The sequence below is a fragment of the Hordeum vulgare genome, chromosome 5H, assembly GCF_904849725.1.
Source record: "Hordeum vulgare subsp. vulgare chromosome 5H, MorexV3_pseudomolecules_assembly, whole genome shotgun sequence".
Lineage (NCBI taxonomy): Eukaryota > Viridiplantae > Streptophyta > Magnoliopsida > Poales > Poaceae > Hordeum > Hordeum vulgare.
Window position 1 is genome coordinate 578237304 of NC_058522.1, and position 8653 is coordinate 578245956.

At 39.6% G+C, this 8653-nt stretch overlaps 1 long non-coding RNA gene and 1 pseudogene across 1 annotated transcript; one reads left to right on the top strand and one right to left on the bottom strand.

Moving 5' to 3' along the window:
- Positions 1 to 904: 904 nt before the first annotated feature.
- Positions 905 to 2174, top strand: LOC123399521. Its single transcript, XR_006610387.1, has 5 exons — positions 905 to 1033; positions 1112 to 1221; positions 1331 to 1384; positions 1507 to 1589; positions 1697 to 2174. It is a non-coding gene; the product is annotated as an uncharacterized LOC123399521 (long non-coding RNA).
- A 3725-nt stretch (positions 2175 to 5899) lies between these two features.
- LOC123397408 lies at positions 5900 to 7139 on the bottom strand (annotated as a pseudogene).
- Between the last annotated feature and the right edge of the window lie 1514 nt (positions 7140 to 8653).

Below are 8653 nucleotides of genomic sequence, written 5' to 3' on the forward strand. Positions count from 1 at the left end.
GGACACTCGTTTTCTGATGCGTGTCCATCAGGCAAGGTGTGAGGTGACACCCAGGGTCCAAAATATATGAATGACGACGAGGAATGAAATAGATAAACAAGAAAAGTCTGGATATAATCGTCAACAATGTCCTCTGATCTTTACAGATTTTTCTACGAATCATTAACGCAACATGCCGATTCTATCTAACATAAATAAATAAAAATGTAAATCTGAGAAAATACAATGTTAAAAGTCACCAAAATCTAATATTTTGATAGAAGTTCAACTAAATGAGTTAATATGTGTCATAAATGTACAACTACAGAGTAAAAAAGCGGAATTCACTCAAATAATTAATGCCCTCATAAGAAAACCAGCAAACATGGGAGGCTTGATACGATCTTCAACGAAGGAAGGAAACGATCTGACCAGAAAAAAGAAAGGAAAGCAATCGGCCCATGAGTGTTGTATTCCCTCTGTAAACTAACATATGATCGTTTATTTCACTACTTTCGTTATGTAAAAAGATATTATATTAGTTTTTCGAAACAAGCTTTCGTCCCGTTTTCTTTATCTTTACCTATCTCTCCCTAATAATAAAGCAAATACTGTTTCTGGTCGTCCGTCGTGGCATTTTTGTAAAAAAGCCCCTCCATTTTCAGTTAATAAACCCGCAGTCATTTCTTTAGTGAGGAAAATGTTTCACTTTTATGAATAAGACCCTATGTTTTCCGAGGCGAGGAGGCATGGCGGCAGCCGACGGCGCGCTCGCCAGATCCAATCGACGGCGACGCGCGACGCAGCTGATGACGGGCGGCGCGATGGCTGGGCGCGGGGGCTTTGGCTCGGCGTTTCTGGCCGGGGGAACGGGCGGCGCGGCGAGGTGGTCGCCTGGGGCGCGGCGTGCGGCGGGGCGGCGGCGGCGCGAGAGCTTGAACGGGGTGGCGACGCTCCGGAGGAGGGATTAGGCGGAGCATCTGGTGGTGGAGGAGATCCTCACCGACGAGCGCCGGCGCCGCCCAGGCCCCAAATCGAGCTCGAGTTCCTCGGGGTAAGCCCTCGACGGCATCCGCTACCTCCGGCCTCCGGGCGGCGAGTGTTTAATTGACTTCCTGTGCCGTGCATGCAGCCCAAGCCGGGCGCCGACGGGTCGTACCCGGTGGACATGTGAGCAACGGTCAACAGCGACAAGCTCCTTCGGGACGTCATGGTCGAGAACAAGATCGAGCTGCGACATACGTGAGCCACCCTCCCTCACTACCCTCCGCACCTTCTCTGGCTCAATTCCTATGCAGATTTTCCTCTTCCACTATCTATTAATTAATGGTTCCTGGGGCGCGCGCTGCAGAGGAAGCTGATGAACTGCGGCGGCGGCGGCAGCTGCGGCACCTGCATCGTCGAGGTGCACCACTCCCTCTCGTCCTCAACTAACTCGCTGCATCATTTGCAGCATTGCAACTGAAAATAGCACGCTATCTCGTCGTGCACAATGGCTCCTCTGAATTGTAACTGATGCCACCATAGTGTGAACCTTTGTGGCGCAGATAATCGACGGGAAGGAGCTCCTGAGCCCGAGGACGGACGCCGAGAATCGTTACCTGAAGAAGGTACGCAACAGTTCGTTCTGAAATTCTATGCTACTGTCTCCACTGTGGTTCACAAGGAGAGGAACTGTCGGTTAACTGTGCTCTCTGCATCTCGTTGCCTTTGCCAGAAACCGGAGTCGTGGAGGCTGACCTGCCAGACGATCGTCGGAAACAAGGAGAACTCCGGCAAGGCATGATCTCATTAAGCCTCACACACCGTCTCCGGCTTTCTTGTCATGACCGCCATTGTCTTCCTGAAAAAATTGTGGTTCTTCTTGCAGGTCGTCGTCCAACGGCTGCCTGAGTGGAAGAAATGAGCGAACAATCTTGCCTGCACATTCGATGTTCTGTACTGACATCATGTGGTCCATCCAATGCCATGTACCTCCTGCTAAGAAGTGTTGAGCGAAGACGTCTATCATGGCAACAAGTTACTGACAATTTAAATGTGCGGTTCTTCACTCCAGGGATGAACAGAAGAAGAACGCATCTGTTACTGCTGCTGGCATCAGTTACACAAACCTGTTCTTGGCATGTGATCATCATTAGCCAGCAACCAGTGGTTTATTCCAAACATGAATAATTCCTCATATTTGTTTGCCAAAATCATATGAATTTTACATATTTTACTTATTCCAAATATGAAAGCAACTTACCATGGTTGATTCTTCATAGGGGGTTCCTGTGGGAGATGTCAAATGAGTTCAGTTTGATGAGCTATTTGAAAAACACACAGGAAACTACATGCTGCTTTTAAAGCTCAAAAGAAACCGTTAGAACATCATGTGACCTCCCGGTAGATAAAATTTTCATAATTTTGTTTCTAGATGGTTTGTTGTGCTTTGCCTACTATCAGTAGCAAAGCAAGCTGCTAATTGTTTGGGACAATGAGTACTCTGTGCACGACTAAGTTGTGACTTGTGAGCACCATCCACCCAAAGCAGAGAGTCTCACTCCTACCTTTTGTTACAAAAGTGTGCTGGTCTGTTGAAGAAAGACCAGCTAGATTACCCATCAATGCCACCTATAAATAACGTTTTGCAGGGAATCCTCACATGGGCCGGCCAAAACATAGGGACCACCTATACTATGCTCTGCTCGCTGGAAAATAAACAGCACGCCCATTTGGGCCAGCCCATGGGCGGGGGCTTTTTTTTAAATTATTATTTATCTGTTCCTTTTTATTTTTTCTAATTTAAATAAATCAAAAACAACTTTCACAATTCAAAAATATATATTTAAATAAATGTTTGATAAAACATAAAATGTTTGCGTATTCGAAAATTGTTCGGGTTTTTTGTAAAAATGTTTCCATATTAAAAAAATCGTAATTTTGGAGAAAACATTCGTGAATTAAAAAAAAGTCCATCATTTTGAGCAATTTCTTTAATGCAATTAAAAAATGTTTGATAATTCAAAAATTGAATTATTCCCCAATTCACAAGAAAATACTTGAAAACAGTTCGTGATATAAAATATTGTTTGGAATTTTAAAAAAATGTTTATAAATAGTAAAAAAAATCGATTTTATATATGTTCTCAAATTTATAAAAATGTTCACGAATGATTGAATGTATGTAGTTAAACAGTAATGCTTCTGTGTTTTTCTGATTATATAACCGAGTGAATTTTGAATATTTAATTGTCAGGGTGGATCGAAATATTATAGTATATTTTAAAAAATATTTCTTGAAATTCAGAATAATTCTTTGAGTTACCAAGTTTTTTGACAACCATGATATTTTTAATAAAATATAAACATTGTTTCAACTTGTGAATTGTGAATAAAATTAAAAGAAGAAATATTTTCTTGTATTTGTGAACAAATTTTTGAAATCATGCGATAAGATATGAACATAATGTGGTCATCGTTATTAAAGATGGTAGTTTTTTCCTGCCGTTGCAACGAACGGGCCCTTTTGCTAGTAGTAATAAAGCAAATACGGTTTCTGGTCGTCCGTCTTGTAAATTACCCTAAAGTTTGCATAAATTACCCACCATGCCATCGGTAAGTAATAGAAAACGTTTCACAAAGCGAAAAAACTTTGACTCGGCCGGTCCATGTAAAGACCTCCTATATTATGCTCTGCATGGTGGGAGAATATTCAGCACAATGTATGTGACGGCCCATGCACAGGCGCCTGCTTTTACTTCCGTTTATTTATTTATTTTCATTTCTGTTTTACTTTTTTTATTTTCAATAATTTAGAACTTCAAATAATCTTTAAAATTTTAATAAACTGAAAATTATAAATCAACATATTTAAAAAATAAAAATGTTTGTGACTTCAAAAACTGCTCGGAGTTTTGAAAAAAATGCTCGCATATACAATAAAATGTTTGCAAATTTTAGAGAAATTGTTTGTACAATAAGAAAAGTCCATAATCTCAAATACAGTTTCATGTATTAATAATTATTAAAGGCATTTAACAAAAAGCTTTCAAATTCAAAATATGTTAATGCATTTAAAAAATGTCCTAAAAATTTAAAAATAGCTAATGCCTGGTTTGATAGTTTTTTTTATTTAAAATTTTCCATTCAATTTTTGTTTATTTATAATTTAAATAATTTAGAATTACAAAAACTTTGGCATATTACATGATCTCAAATACAATTTCATGTATTAAGAATTATTAAAGGCATTTAATAAAATGCTTTCTAATTTAAAATATGTTAATGCATTTAAAAAATGTCCTAAAATTTGAAAAATAGCTAATGCTTGTTTTGATAGTTTCGTTTTTTATTTAAAATTTTCCGTTCCATTTTTATTTATTTATAATTTAAATAATTTAGAATTACCAAAACTTTTGCATATTAAAAACTAGGAATTTTGAATTAAATGCGAACAAATTTTTATTTTGAATTAAAAATAGGATACAAAAAAGCGCCGGATTTTATATTTTGTTTGCAAATTTCAAAAAAATGTCCCTGAATTTAATAAATATATGACTGATTTATAATTTTTTTGTTTATTCAGAAAACTTCATGCATTTCAAGAAATGTTTGTGAATTTAAAATAAAATTCTCCAACATCAAAAATTATGTTCGTCTTTTGTTGAATTGGTCGCCAATTCAAAAGAAAATATTTAAATCCGTTCGAAATATAAAAAATATTCACGATTTTTAGTTAACGTTTGTGAATTATAAAAAATGTTCTCAATTTTAAAATTATTCCCATATTTGTAAAATTGTTCACGAAAGATCTAATGTATGTAGTTAAACATTAATGCTTCTAAGTCTTTGTGACAATATACATGTGTGAATTTTTAAGAATTAACTGTTGGATGCATCGGATTAGTATTGTACGTTTTCTAAAAAAATTCTTGAAATTCAAAATAAATCTTTGAGTTGCCAAGATTTTTGAGAACCATGTTTTATATTTTTTGAAAATGTAAAGATTGCTTCAACTTGTGAATAAATTTGAAAGAAGAAATATTTTTTTGCATTTGTGCACAAAATTTCTAAATCAAAGGATAATATGTGAACATAATGTGGTCAACATCATTGGAGATTATGTTTTTTTTTCTTCCGTGACAATGCACGGACCATTTTACTAGTCTCCCCTAATCTCTCCCTAATGTCACGGACCATGTTGGCGGTTTTGCAAAAAAGTCCTTCTGTTTTCGGGTATTCAACCCGCGGTTCTTTTATAAGTTAAAAAAACGTTTCGTTTTTACGTGAACCCCCTCGCAATCACTATCGGGCACCATGGCTTATCCATTCCTGTCCTTCATTGACGGGGTGGCGCCCGGGGCGGTCGGGGCGACGGATCCGGCGCTGGAAGGCACCGCGGGCATGTGGAGACGCAGCGGGCGGAGCCGCGCGCGGTCGCAGAGGCGCTCCGGTATGGAGGATGGAGGCCGCCTCGCCGGGGCTTTGCGAGCACCGGCCGCGGGCGGAGTGGAGTGCAGGGGCGGTCGGAGCGGCGGAGCCAGCGCGGGAGGCTACGCGTGCGTGTGGAGATGGAGCGGGCAGAGCCGCGCGCGGCCGCGGAGGCGCTCGGGGGATGGAGTATGGAGGTCGCCTCGCCCAAAGTACTGGTATTCAGCATACGCGAGCGAGATAAGTAACTCTGCTTCTCTCTGTTGGCTACAGAGACAAATTTTAGGGCCAGATTTGATTTAGTTTGTATCCCGATTTGATGCAGCGAAGGAGTAAATTTTCATGATGTTCACTGTACGTCATTGAATATCAGGTTCGATCTTCTTGATTTTGTACTTGAGTTGTTACTCCTTACTTTTTTTAATTGAAGTACTCATATCAGTCCAATCTTGTTGGATATTGCTTGGAGATTTTCCCTTTTTAAGAAATCAAAATCAGTCTGTGTAATCTAGGCATGTACTGGCGAGCAGCCAGGCATCATGTAGTAAGAGCTGAGATGTTCCTGCCTACAGATGGTAGGTGTTTCGTGTTAATTTTTGAGAACACACATGGTGCTGAAGCCTTGTTGGAAAAAGCAACTAGATGGAGAAGAAGAAGACTGTGACTGTGGACTAGGAAACGACATGAATGGTGGTAGCCTTCCATGGGGCATAGCAACATCAGGGCTCGAGCTAGGCAAAGGACATCCTTCTACAGTTAATCCTTGCTTAGCAGCGAACTTCAGAATCTGTTTCTGATTTAGCCCTGTTCCATAGAAAATGTTCCATAGGCTCCTTAAAGATTCCATCTCAATTTGAAGCTCAACATTATTCATTCCCTAAAGGATACATCATGCATAAGCAGCATGTGGGATATCATATTCTTGAAGGACAACACACCAAGGTAATAGAGCAGAATTAAACTTAATATGTACCTTTCTCTAGCTAGCACCAGCTTCGTCATTGTCACATATGTTGTCAAGAATAACTTGCCTCCTTGATGTTAAGGCTTGGAAAAGGGCATAATCCTTCTCATTCACCTGAATACAAAACCATCAGTGCACTGTACATAGGGTGGAATTTCTCAGAGATTTGTTGCGACAATAGATATAGGAAAGAGCTGCTACAGTCTGTTTGATGGAAGAGTTCTCAAAAAATTGATCAGTCAGGCTACCAACCTGCGGTCTTGCGATTGCATCGTCAAGATGCTGGAGCTCCATCCGGTTACGCTTGTTGGTTTCTTCAAGTTCAAACAGTGCCTTCTGTAGATTTATGTGTTCCTGAACATTTTCGCCAGTTTCCAGACTCAAGACATTTAGCCAAGATAGCTCATTATCTGCAGCCTTTTCAGTAGGTTTTACGCTTAACTGATGCTCCTTGTCAACTAATTCCTTTTTCAACTGGGAGACATCACCCTACAAAGTGACAAGGCGACTTACTTTAGTATTTTATTTGGCCAACAATTAGGTAAAACTCTAGACATTTTTACAAGGTCATTCAGAACTCTGCTTGGAAGTATTGGTATCAATTCAAGGGCTCCAGGACAAATTGTAGTTCATGCCAGCTGTGAAACGAGCAGCACCTATAGAACAACTAAAAATCTTCATTGGGTTTATCGCAGTACAAAAATGTGGAAAGAAAAAGGAGCATGCAACTCACCAGAAAGCAGCAGCTTCACGGGGGAGCTTCAGCTGTGCGCACTTGGGGCATCTGAAAATAACGACCTGTTAGCAAACAACCTGAACAGAATAGCTCGTCTAGAAAAGAATAATCAGATGCGAGAGGATGCGTCGGGGCGAGGCCGTGGGGATGGGAAGAGGATGGGCCGGGGCGAGGCGGTGGGGAGGGGGTGAGGAGGCGGCGTACGAGTGCTTGCGGGGGAAAGGAGACAGTGGGAAGATCAGGCGGGGCCTCGCGCTAGCGGAGAGGATGAACGGCAAGGGGCGGCCACCATTGGAGGTACATCGAGAGCTCAGCTCCACAAGAAATGGAAGAGAGGGGGTGGCCATCGTTGGAATGGGGGGGGGTGACGGGAACAAAGTGAAGAGATAAGGACAATTTTTTTTCTTTGAGAAGAAGATGAGGAGAACTTTTTTTTGAGAAGAAGATGAGGAAAATGCTCTCGAGGACGCGCTTTGTGTCTCGTGCGGAGGCTTGGTGTCCACGCTCAGGGCAGCTCACTCGCAGGAGCTTAGCAAGTTGTGCAGAAAACAATTTAAAATATATATTGTTCAATTTTTTTTTTCAAAATATGTTGTACACAAAAATGCTATTACCCATCAAAAAACAAAACATTATTACCACTCAATAAAAATGATAATTATTATTAAAAAAGTAATACAATTTTTATGTAAGCATTACATTATATTTTAAAACTTTAAAAGAAACTCCTTCCGTCCAAAAATAAATGTCTTACATTATAATTGACACTATAATATATTTTAACATTATATTTTAACATTATAATTGACACTTATTAACATTATATTTTAACATTATATTAACATTATAATTACATAATGTAATTATGTAAGCATTACATTATATTTTAACATTATAATTGACACTTATTAAAATTAATGCCGCATAATGGCAAAACAAGTAGGTTATGTACTTTTTTCTAGCCCGGTGTAACATTGTTTCAGATAGCTCTTTGGTCTTATTTGACTACTGGTTGTGGTAGTGGTACATAACACTCTGATGTTGAAAACATGGATCAGGTTCTATAGTAGCTACCTTTGATTTAGAACCAGAGTTCAGTTGTGATTATAGGATGTAAACTTTATATTATTTTGCTATCTTATTTTGTTTGTGAAAGTAGCTGCAGCAAGTAGAAGTTTAGATTGATGCAAGCAAGTAAGCAACACTTTGATTGGAAAAACTGTGTGTTGACATAGGCTGAAGCAAGCACCTGTACTATCTATATTTGTGTGAATCTCTGTGTGTTGGTGCAACTAGCTGCAGCAGGCACCAACTTAACTTAATGCTAGCAATTACTTGAAACCTCGATCTGCTCTTTCCGACTGGGTAAACAAGCCCCTCTTCGATCTGTATGCCTGAATCTTTAGTTTGTGCAACTAGCTACTAGCAAGTAATTAAAGCCATGATCTGCTCGTGCCGACAAAATAATGTTGGAAGGAACATCCAGATCACTCCACTATGGGCCCACCCAGTAGCTTATGCATCCTATAGTTAGCTTCTCAAGATTATATGTCACTCCACTA